Source organism: Lampetra planeri, chromosome 33, assembly GCF_965212315.1.
Source record: "Lampetra planeri chromosome 33, kcLamPlan1.2.h2, whole genome shotgun sequence".
In the NCBI taxonomy this organism is placed as follows: domain Eukaryota; kingdom Metazoa; phylum Chordata; class Hyperoartia; order Petromyzontiformes; family Petromyzontidae; genus Lampetra; species Lampetra planeri.
In genome coordinates this window covers 2,220,953-2,233,885 of record NC_136139.1, presented here as the reverse complement: position 1 = coordinate 2,233,885, position 12,933 = coordinate 2,220,953, and positions in this window count along the sequence as shown.

The following is a 12,933-nucleotide window of genomic DNA, read 5'->3' as shown; positions in this document are numbered from 1 at the left end:
CTGGCAACAAAACTGACACTTTTTTTTTATAAGGAGTCATGTTTGCATAGACCACAATACCTGCAGTCATAATGCAAAAAAAAACATAACTCTGATAATGTATGCACTGTCCTTGAAGTTGATTGGTCCACACCCGAGACAGCTTTCCTTAGAGCCTAGTCTTGGCGTCATCTGGTCCAACCCATGTGCGACTAGGCTCTAAGGAAAGCTGTCTCGGGTGTGGACCAATCAACTTCAAGGACAGTGCATACATTATCAGAGTTATGGTTTTTTTGCATTATGACTGCAGGTATTGTGGTCTATGCAAACATGACTCCTTATAAAAAAGGTGTCAGTTTTGGTGCCAGATAGAAGGGTAAAAAAACAATTATCATACTGGACATCTGTGATCGGATTCCCCCAGTATAAATATTCCGATTCTGGCTTTGCGATTGTGGATTAATATCGGCCGTTTACGATGATAATTTAATTGTAAAGAGCAGAGAGCATTGCGTGGCGGTCATCATAACCCAGATTTCACTCACAAAGGGCTGAACATTCGCTCGATGTCACGGAACTGTGAATGCATACGCCAACTTTTCACGGCCAATATTTTGATTCGTTACGAGTTGCGTCGGTTATATTTTTCTTGCACTGTGATGTAAAGGGTCCACCGAGCACAAACGGATTCCATTGGTGAATCTCCATTTCGGTCACAGGACTGTTAAAGTTAACTTTACAGCAGACAGCGCACTTTGGCATTTCTCTGTCAAACTTACCAGTCACCTGCGGGACTCGGGCCGTGTGGACTCTGTACAAACTGACTCGGCGCTGAGTATACTGGCAGCTTGGTGATCCGGCTGCCTTAAGTAAACACGAGGCACAGAGGGGCATTCTTGCGCCGAGCAATCATAGTACCCAGTGACGCAAAAGAACGATCACAGTGTGTACTCACAGAATCGGTCATGCAAATACATATACAGGGAAATAAGTGAATAATAACGTACGGCCCTTTGTCAATCCACCCTCCCTACGCCCTGCTGTGTGACCAAACTGCACCACGCTGGTCAGTGCAGACTGGTTAAGGGGGTGGGGTGGGGGGGGGGAGAGACCCAGGACCGGTTCGGATATCACTCGCCACCGATTGCTCGCTTGCGGACGGGAATTGAACTCGGGTCACCATCATACAATGCGTGCAACGGCACTGCCAATAGTATGTGGCATCCTACGTCATGGTGACCAAATTAAAATAGCGTTATCATAACGGAGCACTGACACAGTGGTTCGCGCAATGCACTGTGCACCCAGTGACCCCACTTTGCTTGCCAGCCACAGATCACATCATTGGCAAGCGATGTCACCCACGTTACCGTAACTTCACCAAAGTGCACTGACCAGTGTGGTGAAGTATGGTCAAACAACCCACCCCCCTCAATGATCAGTGGGCCGTGCAGAGTTCTTCATCCAGCAGTCGATTGCCAAAGAACTGAAAATCATTATCGTGATCATCATCATGGTACTTTACGACTCTCTTTGCTACGTTCAATCGAGCTTTATAATAACCATAAACGAGATGGCTGGCTGATGCAGGACGCTTGCAATGGCCAAGTCCGAGCACTTGCATCATTCGTCGAGGTCATAGCATCTCGTCTGGGCAGCCGCCAGCGATTAAATAGTTAGGAGTGTAATTTTAGCGAGCTGGCAGTCTCAACCGTGACACCAAAGACCGCATCGAAATCACGTGAAAGCGTGGTAATTGATGGAAATGAATGTGTTGAACAGGGCGAGTTCTAAAGGGATACAATGCATCACTGGATGTTGCATTTGACGCGTGGGAAATCTCCAGAGCGTGACGCAACAATGCACGTCAGCTCACGGCTGTGATGAGGCACGACATTCCACGCGTTCCAAACAGTCACGAACTAATAATGTCATCAAATCGGATAAAAAGCAATTAGCTAGATAATCTGAGGGGCAACATTAAACTCACGCAGGCAACACATCTGTGGTGTCATCTCATCTGAACGATCTCTGGCACGATGAGATGACATTTTTGCTGCGGTGGCGAGATGTTAACTCCTTCACCTGGTACACAGGAGGTCGTGGGTTCGATCCCGACCCTGACGCCTGCTGCTGTATATTTGAAATTTGCACGTTCTCCCCGTGGTAGCGTGGATTTTTCTCCAGGTCCTCCGGGTTTCCCTCGACATTTAGAAACATGCGTTGAGAGCATTTGACAAACTATAAATGTCCACATACTGATACACTTCGTTCAGCTATCATCAGCTACATAGCTCAGTGGGCAATATCTGGTAAAATAAAAAGTTTCGTTATTTTAAAGTTCTGGGGGTGTTTTTTGTATTTAGCTCACGACGTGATGTACGACGCACATCAGTGACGTAACCAGATAAATGGCTACAAATTCGAAAATTGTCAACATTTACGAGATATATATTTGCAATTTTACAGATACAAATTTCAGAAGGGGGCATACATTGTTCCCGCTTGTCCGCAGCCCCTCCACGGCGTCCCCATGGGTGCACCTCCGTCGCACACACTTGATTTATTGTTTGTAATACCTACATTTGACATCATACGCACAACATGATAAATGTCCTGAGGAGCCGCGTCATCCAGCAGTGGATTGTTGATCGACTGCTGCTGACGGAAATCACACACACAGTACAGTACTGTCTAGAAAAGGCAAATGTATGTTTTCTAAAAGCAGCTGTAAATACAATGCTTTACACCCCAGCCCTGTTCCTACCATATAACAAAGACAAAGATCCCCCGCACAGCCTGTAACAGACTATTGGGGCAAGTGCTATTATCGAGCACCTATGAAGACCGGCACAGCACTCGAAGGGGTGGGTGGCCAGCACCACGCCCGGCCGTCTTTGTCTCCCCAGTGCCAGTGTTTTTACACACCGCACCAGGTACTCATTTGAGGCCGAGTCGACCTAGGGGAAGCCCAGGGTAGGTTCAGATAATCGTCATTGGTGTTGGCCGCGAGCGGGTTCGTAGCGCAGCGTTGGCGCTAACCGCTACACCACCGCTCCCCACCTGCCATATAACACGCACTGCACCACATACCCCTCGCTTTATTATCTTGTGACGATAACGACGACTACAGCAGTGTCTGGGCTGCACCATTGCCCCGCAATCAGCTTTGGACGACCCGGGTGGTTGAATTGCCTCTTGCCTTCGAGTGCAGGAGCTTCTCCAGGTCAACACCAAACCCGTGCGGTCATCAGCTCGCTCGGGGCGGTGAGGAGAGGGAGGGGTGGGGGGCCAGGTCAGGGGGGGGGGCAGGGGGGGGGTTGATGCCCCCAAGGCTGCGGCGCCGGTACCACCCCACCACAAAAGTAGGCCAGCCAGCCGCCAGCCGCCACTGCTTCCTTCGTGTTCAACAATTGGGCTACGCATTCATTCCGGGCCGGCTACAGTGGGACGGAAGCCCTGGGTTGCCACCCCAAACCACTCACTGGGGCCCTTATCATGCCCCGAGATACAGACTAAAATAAAAACTCAACACATTCGTCAATAGTGACGCGGTTAGAAGTGAATGTTCCTCGTGCCGCCGCGGTGCTAAGTGGAGTCCCCGGCGCGTACGATCGAAACGGGCGTCTCCCTCGCAGCTCACGGGGTCACTCGCCCCAACAATCCACCTCGGCGTAGCGCTGCATCGTGGGCTGCCTCGATCGGGGCTCAGCAACACGATCACCGCACAGCGCTGGACAGCCGAAGCACTCCCCCCTCCCCCCACTCACAAAAGGGGCGAAATAAATGGGTCAGTGCGTCAGAGCAGCTACCGTATGCTCGCGGGTTGCTATTTTCAAACGATTGGACCTTTAGTTCTGCTTAGCTATCAAATGCAAAATGCAAAACAAGGACCGTCACGTGTGGGTTGGGTCTTTGCAGGGAGGGCAGTTGATATCTCAGCAAGACGACATATCCCATGGGTTATTAGCCACTCTACCTCTCTGGCCTCTCTATGCGCCATTGGGAAGGGCCACTGCACGAAACGTCGCCTATTATATATTTTTATTTTTTTAAGGCACACACACAGAGTTGTTATTGGTGAGTGTGTTGTTGTTAAATTTCGATTTAAAGCTTCCGTGACTGCAGGGATTAATCTTCTTGGTTCTTTCGGTAAAGTCACGTAGAATGGAAATAATAAAATAATAAAAATAAAACATCATAAAATAATTCTCACGACGTTTCGGCCACAACAATGAGGACGGCTGCTTGCGTTGTGGCTGAAACGTCGTGAGAATTATTTTATCATGTTTTATTTGTATTATTTTATTATTTCCCTTCTACGTGACTTTACCGAAAGAACCAAGAAGATGTGTTGTTGTTGTTAACTGTGCCTGTGCATCTCTGTCAAAGCAGCAGGAGCATCACTAAATAATTTGCTTAATAATTTGTTTAATAATTTGTTTTGTGCCACAATATAATGTTTTGGGAGGGCAGAGGAAGCATGTGTTGATGTTTTGAAGATCGTTAAGGTTGGCAACTGTGGTGGCGTCAGGCATTGAGCCGGCAGAGCCTGTGCACGAAGACCTCCAGTGGCTTCCAGAGGTAAAATAAGTTGTCATGTACATCGACTATGATTGATTCAACCAGGTCACTGGATGTTTCACTAACCCCCCCCTCCACCTCCCTTCCCCTCATTGTTCAAATCCCACTTTGCACATAAATCAATCTGGCCCTTAATATAATGACACCGCTGAGACCCTCAGCTGGAAACTGAGCAGTCCCCCTGTTGCTCAAACCGGGTTCTCAAGTCGAACGGGTTGATGGCCTCATCAGTGACTCGCACAATAAACCCGTCATATTACATCTGATTCTACAGCTTGATTTGGCGAAATCCCAGTTCCGTGAGTGACAAATGAGCGTTGTTTTTTTTACAGCCATGTTTGAAGCGACGTGGCCGAGTCGGAGTGGATTCGCCAATTGTCGCAGTGGCGCGTGGTTCAATTAAACTGCCGCCCTGGTTAATACTGCGGGTGCGTTAATTAAAAACGTGCACCGCATGCTTGTATGTATACTAATCTTCTTTCACATCGTACATAGCCAACCATGCTAATCGGAGGTGAAGCGTTGCTCCAAAGCGGACGTTAAAGATCCGGTGACGTCATTCTCGTGAGAGTGGCAATTCGTCAAATTCGGATTGTAATTACCTGGGAATTTTTCATTTGGGTAAAATCAACGGAGCAAATATCTCCCCGTACTGGGGGCACGGAATGTACTCCACCGTGGAACACAGCTCTTTCGTGACAGCCTATTTGCAATGTAAGAGCGGTGCAAATAGCAAAAGTACGATTTTATTAGATTTTTTGACAATTCCTCTACAGCCAATCCTGTGGGAGGAGGTGTTTGCTTGTTTTACCACTTCATTCGGCGGATCGAAACTCAGCGCAGCACAACGTTGGGGGCCGTCCATAAATGACGTCACGCACCTAGGGGGGGGGGTCAGACATTTGTGAAGATGTGTGACGAGGGGGGGGGGGGGGTTTGAGAAATGTGACGTCACCGAAAAATGCGCAACTTTAAATAAATATAGACAACACGTTCTACTTAATAAAATAGACTTTTTAATAAATGTTTTCTCCTACAACATCAGAGTGCAGCGACACATTAAATACGCACTACAATGACAATAGTTTAAAGCGATTTGAAGCATGTCTTATGGTTGGGGGGGGGCAGAGCTTTGTGACGTCATATTTGAGGTGGGGTCTGACTTTTTGTGACGTCGTGTGACGAGGGTGGGATCAAAAATCGTCCAAAATCGCGTGACGTCATTTATGGACGGCCCCTTGGTGTCTATTGTGATCGAAAGGTCGCTCTGCCACACTGCTTGTGCTGCATGTAACGAGGCCCCCCCCACCTCCCCGAGTGAAATTAACTTCGCAAATCGCCCACGTGGCGTGCCACCTCACGGCTGGCCATTCCCAGTCGCGAGATGATGCGCTACTTCACCTGCGCAAGAAATCCCAAGAAGGAAATGGCCTCGACCGCGTGGCGCGCGTCATCAGTGACCGCGCAATTTACACAAACTGTCGTCTTTGGTTCTTTCGGTAAAATCACGTAGATAGAAAAATAATAATAATTAAAAAAAATGTGAAAAAAATAATAAAGTTGCAGCCGGTAATTGTAAGCAACTAAAAGCCCCCCCCCCCCCCAAAGGACACTTGGCCTACTCTTCCACGCTGGCCAGCCACCGTGGAAGAGGTGGGAGTACACACGCTTTACCCCACCGCTCTGGTGAACCCGCTCTACTGTGGTGAACTCATTTACACTGCTGCGTGGATATAGGTGTGTGGGGGGGGGGTTAAGACACCTCCACCTATGATTCAACTGCCGCGCTGAGAGATCGAACCGGTGACCACCGAGTGCGGTGCGCGGCGGTATGGTCACGGCGTTTGGCGCGACGATAAATCGGGGAGACGAAAAGTTCACAAGTTGTGCAAAAACGTCGACGTGGGCCAAGACGGTGGACGAAACGTGGAGGCGGTAGGCGCGCAACGACACGTGGCTTCATCGATTGAATTCGATTGCTAATGCTCAGCAATTCACGCGTACAATGAGGCGAGTAACAATGCGTTGTTTACGGTGTGTGTGCGTAAATTACGTGTTAAACGAGGCGGGCGGTAGGCGAGGAAACGGGCGGACAGAAGATACAAGAGAGACATTGGCGAGCGAGACGGGCGAATTGCGTGATGAGACACACAAGAGTACACGCGAGACAAATCACGGCCTGTGAATTGTGACCATTCACTGGATCGTCTGCGTTGGCAAGAGAGGTTAGCAGTGGGGTTGTTTCCGTCCACGGTTTACAAAGTCACTCTCGTAGACTCACTTTCGTCGACTCACTCGTGTAACCCACAGGCCGTGGACGGTCGACTGAGAGACCAGGGCATGGCTGTTGATGTTGTTGTTGTTGATGTTGTTGTTGTTGATGTTTGTCGAGGTGGAGACTTGCCGCACGAACCGTGCTGCCCCCCGTCTACGGGCTCGCTGTTGAGATCCTCAAATTTGTGTTCAAATTATTCAGTTTTGTATCTCGATACAATAAAAAAACAGCTATCGTATCTGTCGTTTAAGGAAATTAAATAACCAAAGCAAGCACTGAAAAGGCACCATATGAAACGTGTCCCAGTGTAAGCATATTTAGATTTCTTTGCATTGTTAAATTGATTGATGTAAATGTGGAATAAAAAAAAACCCCACTTTTCTCTGCCGCTGGAATATCATTGTCAACGGATGTCGGGATGACAATGGACATTGTTACAACAACAAACATCTCTGTCGTGGCATGTCACCCACCTTGCAGAGAGCCACGTGACCCCACAGCAGAGGGCTACAGTCAATGCGGCTGCCTACAACATACACAACAATCATTGTTGGTCTTCTTCTGCGAGATGCCACTGTAGTTGTCATCGTCATCGGCCATTGTCTATCCGCTGTTGGATGAATGCCTCCCCAAGTCGTTGCCATCTCTGCAATAGGCATTATAAAAATTACGGTAAAATATGTTAAATCATAGGCGGAGTCTGACTTCTATATGTGGGGGTGGGAGCAGGAGTTCACGTTGTCCCTCACATTATGAATCGGGGGCGCATATAATGAATTAGTCATCTTAATTGTAAACTACTGAAGATAAATTAATGAATGTGTTCAGTTTGGGGGGGGGGAGGTACAGGGGGGGGGGGGGCAATTTGTTGTAACAATGCCCCACCCCCTTGTGCCCCCCCCCCCCCTCCAAACTCCACCCATGATTTCACCCCCAACGAGTCAATGAAATGTCAAGATTCGGCATCGCAATTCGATGCGAGAGTCGGGTCGATGTGTATGGCACTGCCGTTGTTGTTGTTTGAATAATAAGATGAATTATACAATCTGTTCCCCGAGGCAATAACGCATAAAGATGTTCTATTTGAACGTGAGAATAAATAAGAGAGGACTGAATAGCTCCACTACATCGTCCTGCATTGCCTGATAGCAGCCTTTCAGAGGATGTGCTGTATTATTATCATCATCATTCCTTTTTTGTTACTCGATTGTAAAATGCGAGGCTCAGAAATGACCCGGGAACTGTTGTTGTTGACAAATCCACGCCGACAGCCACATTTCACTTAGCGCCGTGACGCAAACCGCGGGCCAAATGAGAATTATTATTGTTGTTGTTACTGTGATGTTCCCTTTGTAGTTTATCTCCGATTGCAACTCGGGGTCGAAGGGAGCAGCCATCCCCAACTCGTCACAGACAGCAGCGGCGTGTCGCGCCACGTCAACTGACCGCAGTTCTCCCTCCGAAGTCGATTCAAAGCGACATCCTCTTGCCCAGCACTCGACGATGCCGTCGCCGCCGCCGCCGCCGCTGCTGTTGCTGCAGCCTCTGTGCCGAATTCGGAGTGATTGCGCGCCCGTTGTTTTGTGTGATGGAGGCACGTCACCACTCAAGGCCGCCCACCATCTCAGTACACCACTGCCTTTTGTAGTTAGCTTGACGTGGCTGACGGTTAATCGTCGGCCACGTCAAGCGTGTATTTGTTGAAGCAGGCGAGAACTCGCGCGAGTAGCATGGAGAGTCTCACTGGCAATCGTGACCTGGGCCACCCAAAAATGACCAGATAAATTGCACGGACTGAAACGTACAATGACTAATACAACCCATCCACTGCTGGATGACGGTCTTCCCCAGGCTGACACCGCCTCGCTACGCTCCCTGTCGCCGCTCCTGCCACACGAGCCGATTTCACCGCTCCGTTCCCATGGTGGATGACCTCTCAGCGTGTTCACCTCGTTTGGCTGTCCATTCCGTCGTTGAATCACCACCACACGGTCACCGTCCCCTTCCAGCGACGTTAGCCCCAACCCCACTCACCTTTATTAACAGCCGATGTGATCGATCGGCTAATCCACGACCGAACGTGCCCACACTAATTGGATGAATTGTCATAATTCAGCGTCGGCACCCGATCCGTCTGGGTGTCCACCCGTCGCGTTTGCATCGCTTTCATTTCACGTGCAGACGTCGTAAATCACCGGCTGTTACCCCGCCTTGCTTCAAGGCGCACATCCGAAGCGACGGAATCAATGTGAATCAATTAATCGATGTATCATTACACGCCTGATCATTAGCCTCCAGAGACATCTCGGGGTTTTCCCTCCTGCATCCAAAATTATAACGAAACAAATTGAGTTCGGAGGTAAGCAATCTGCTCTCGAAGACAGATTGATAACAGTATAACGACCGAAGAGATTTACCAATTCCACCCTGCTCTCCCACCTCACCAAGATTGTATAAATTGGCACATTTCCGAGTCATAATTCGATTTAAGAATGTGGTTTTTATTTGCCCTGTGTCTACGTTTCGTTTTTATTTGTGTGTGTCTCTCTCTCTCGTATATTTTTGCGTTTGTTCAGTCTCATTGAAATAAAGGTTTCAAAGGTAAAATTTGCACAGAAAGTTGCCTGTAATGGCATGTAAAGAGTCGGTATTTATTTTTAAACGCACAGTTCGATTTGTGCATCATCTATTGTGAAAGTAATGGCTCATGTTCATCGATAAAACCGATTAATTAATTATTACACACTTAACATCTGGGGCTTAATTATTCTCGCTGAATAGTTTCTGGCCCGTCGGTCGAGACTGCGGTAGGCACGAAGATTTGTAGCCAGCAGCCCCATGAGGCCGAGGTTCAAGTTCAAAGTTAATTTATTAGTATTCTTAGGTTTTTTCGGTAAAGTCACGTAGGTAAACGTGATACAGCTGTCGTGGCTTTGACGGTTCCACCTGAAGACGGAAGCTTGTGTTGCCTCCGAAACGTCGTGATTTTTATTTTATTTTACTTTTATTAACTTTAATTTTTTACCTACGTGACTTTACCGAAAAAACCTAAGAATATGAATCCTTGCAGTCACGAAAGCTTCAAATCTAGAATTCATTTATTAGGTATAGCCCTGTGAGCCATTCGGCTCTTGAATCGGGTGCAACCGCAACAAACAAAAAACAAAAACATGAACAAGAAAACATCTTAAAGTGACTATGTGACTGAGTGCAAACAGAAAATCCAAGAGAAGACGCAAAATATTGCAGAAAAAGCACCGTACACCAACGCTGTGTGCAAAAAATCCCAGTGGGATGCAAGTTAAATAACAACAACAACAACCACAAGACAACTTAGATTAAGGCCATCAGTCTAACTCTGTACTACAACAAACAAATATGGCCAAACCGAAAAACTTTTCAAAAATCACCAAAATAAAGCCATAAAAGCAATGAAACAGTGGTCACAGGAACTGTGACCGAATTTTCACAATAAACGACGTAAACAACATGTACTACCAAACTCTGCAGCCATAGCTGGCTGCATGAGTCGCTCCACAACAGTAGGAGCATCAGTCGGAGTATCAACATTTTTCAATGCACCTTTAAGATCAGGTCGACTGCATGGAACGTGCTGGTATCTTCTGGGTCACCGCCACGGACTGACGCCTCCGGCTGAAACGAAACCCGCGCTAACATGGCAGGTCTGCGAGGGATGGCGACGGCGTGGGGGAGGCCTTCATCCAGCAGTGGATTGGCCAAGGCCGGTGTTAATCATCAACATCCAACATTAAACACATATATATATATCTTGTAATGGTTCTTGAGCGAACGTCATTAATTGATGTCCCGAGCTAACATCATTCACTTGCTTGCTGCCAAAAAATTGCGATTATGATCATCAAGCTGACAAATCAAACGCAGGTTGGTAAAACGTAACTGATTTTAGAACTTTCGCAGCAGCAACAACAACAGCGAAGCGAGTTGTCTTCACAGCGACGTGGCAAGACGTCTCGGACGTGACATTGGTTCCTCGGTGAGAAAGCCCAGGGTGACACCTCCCCCCATCTCCACTCTCGCCACCGTCTCCCCTGTGCCAGCGACACCCAGGTGGGACATGTCGATGGTGGCGAGGGGGGGGGGCGAGCGAGGGAGGTGGCACCCGGGTGAGAAGAAACTCGAGACAGCTTCATCGATTCCAGATTTGAAGTTTTCGTGACTGCAAAGATCCATACTCTTTGGTTCTTTCGGTAAAGTCACGTAGGTGACTTTATTTTATTTTTATTCTCATTTATTTTTTCACCTACGTGACTTTACCGAAAGAACCAAAGAGTAGCTTCGCCGATGTTGGGGTTTGAGACGGAGTCGTCGGTCGGAGGCTTTCCGCGACCAATGTTATCCATAATAAAAGTTACCCCTCCGGTGGTTAGATCGTGTGAATATAAATGTGTCGTGAAACCCGCCACCACCCGACACGGCCAATTGGTGAGGTCTGTCACGCAAAGGAAACGCGCCAATTAGTTACTACTCCAGCACACACCGGTGCGTTGCAGAGTAAACACACAACAGTTTCAATTCGAGTACGACGTTCGAGTGTGGCCATAGCCAGTTCTGGCTATCGCTTGATGATGCTGGTTGATGTTGTTGTTATCACCCAGCGAAAATGTCGTGGGTTTACTCTCCAACACAGCGGTGTGCCGAACTAGCAAATGTTTGGCACGTTTTTGTTTACGTGAAACACCTTGCTAAGTGGCTGTGTCGGGTGGTGGCAGGTTTAACGACACAACATTTATATTTGAACGATCTAATCCCAAAAAAAAAAAAAACCTTTATTATGGATTTGTGAGGAGGCTATCGATAGCTGCACGGGCATCGTAGTCCGTAGGCGCGACTCCCCGGTCTGAGCGGTTGTTTGCTATCAGCTCGACACTGAAGTTTACTTCTTTCAGCTCATTTGATCTCCAGATGCGGCAGTTGACAAAACTGTGCAGGTTTTTTTTTTTGTTAACCCCCCCCTCCCCGACCCAAAGCTTCAATCCTGTACACATTTGGTGGAGCACATTCAGTCGATCGGCAGATCGCATGTGGACGGACGAAGTGCGCATGCGTGTTGAACTTCTTTCGCACCGTGCGTAGCCAACCTTGCTAAATCGCAGGTGCGGGAGTGTGTGTACTCCCACCGCTTGCATGCAGTGGGCAGAGCCGTCCCGTAGGGTCCACGGTGAATCGGGGTGACTGCCCCGGGCCCTTTGCTTTGGGGGGCCCCCCTGGGCTTTGACGTCACGGTGTCAGATGATGCCATGCTTCCGGTCAAACATATTGCCGCGACTGACACGGCACTGAGAAGCCTCTATCGAGCAGTGGATTGGTTTCACGATCGATCGTTAGTGCCGCATTGCATGCACGTTACAGGGTTGTTATTATAATTGACCTTAACAATGGAATTAACATATTTTAATTGTTTCATCTATAAGGTAATATTGTATCTATTATCTCTATCACTATCCATGTCTCTCCATCCTTTTCAGGTGACATTTAAAAATGGTCAGAATAATTGACCGGATTGAGACGAAACATATATTGCTGAGTGTTCAAAGAGTTATCTTTCTTGAATCCTAAATTCATTTCAAAAGGTTAATTCATGCGTGCCTTAATATTAATGGAAGTATGAAGATTTGTTTAAATAAATTAAATAAATAACCCGACGTGTGATGTGAAAATAAATGTGTCCTGACTTCTGTGCCACCCTATATCAGCAATCAGCGCTGGGTGATAATGTTACAGCCACCCTCGGCACAACTGGGACGCCAAGGTGGCTATGAGATGCTAACTACCTCGCCTGGTATGCAGGAGGTCATGGGTTCGATCCCGACCCTGACGCCTGCTGCTGTATATTTGGAGTTTGCGTGTCTCTCTCGACCCGTGGTCACGTGGACTTTTCTCCGGGTCCTCCGTTAATCCCCCTTCCCTCCACATTTAGAATCAATGTCACGCGTTCAGAGTATTTGGCTGCTATAAATTTACACATGATGATAAGCCACTTCGTTGGCCTATCAATTGTGGCCAGGTCGCTTCTTAAAAAGAGCTGTACAGCTCAGTGGGCCTACCGTAGTTTG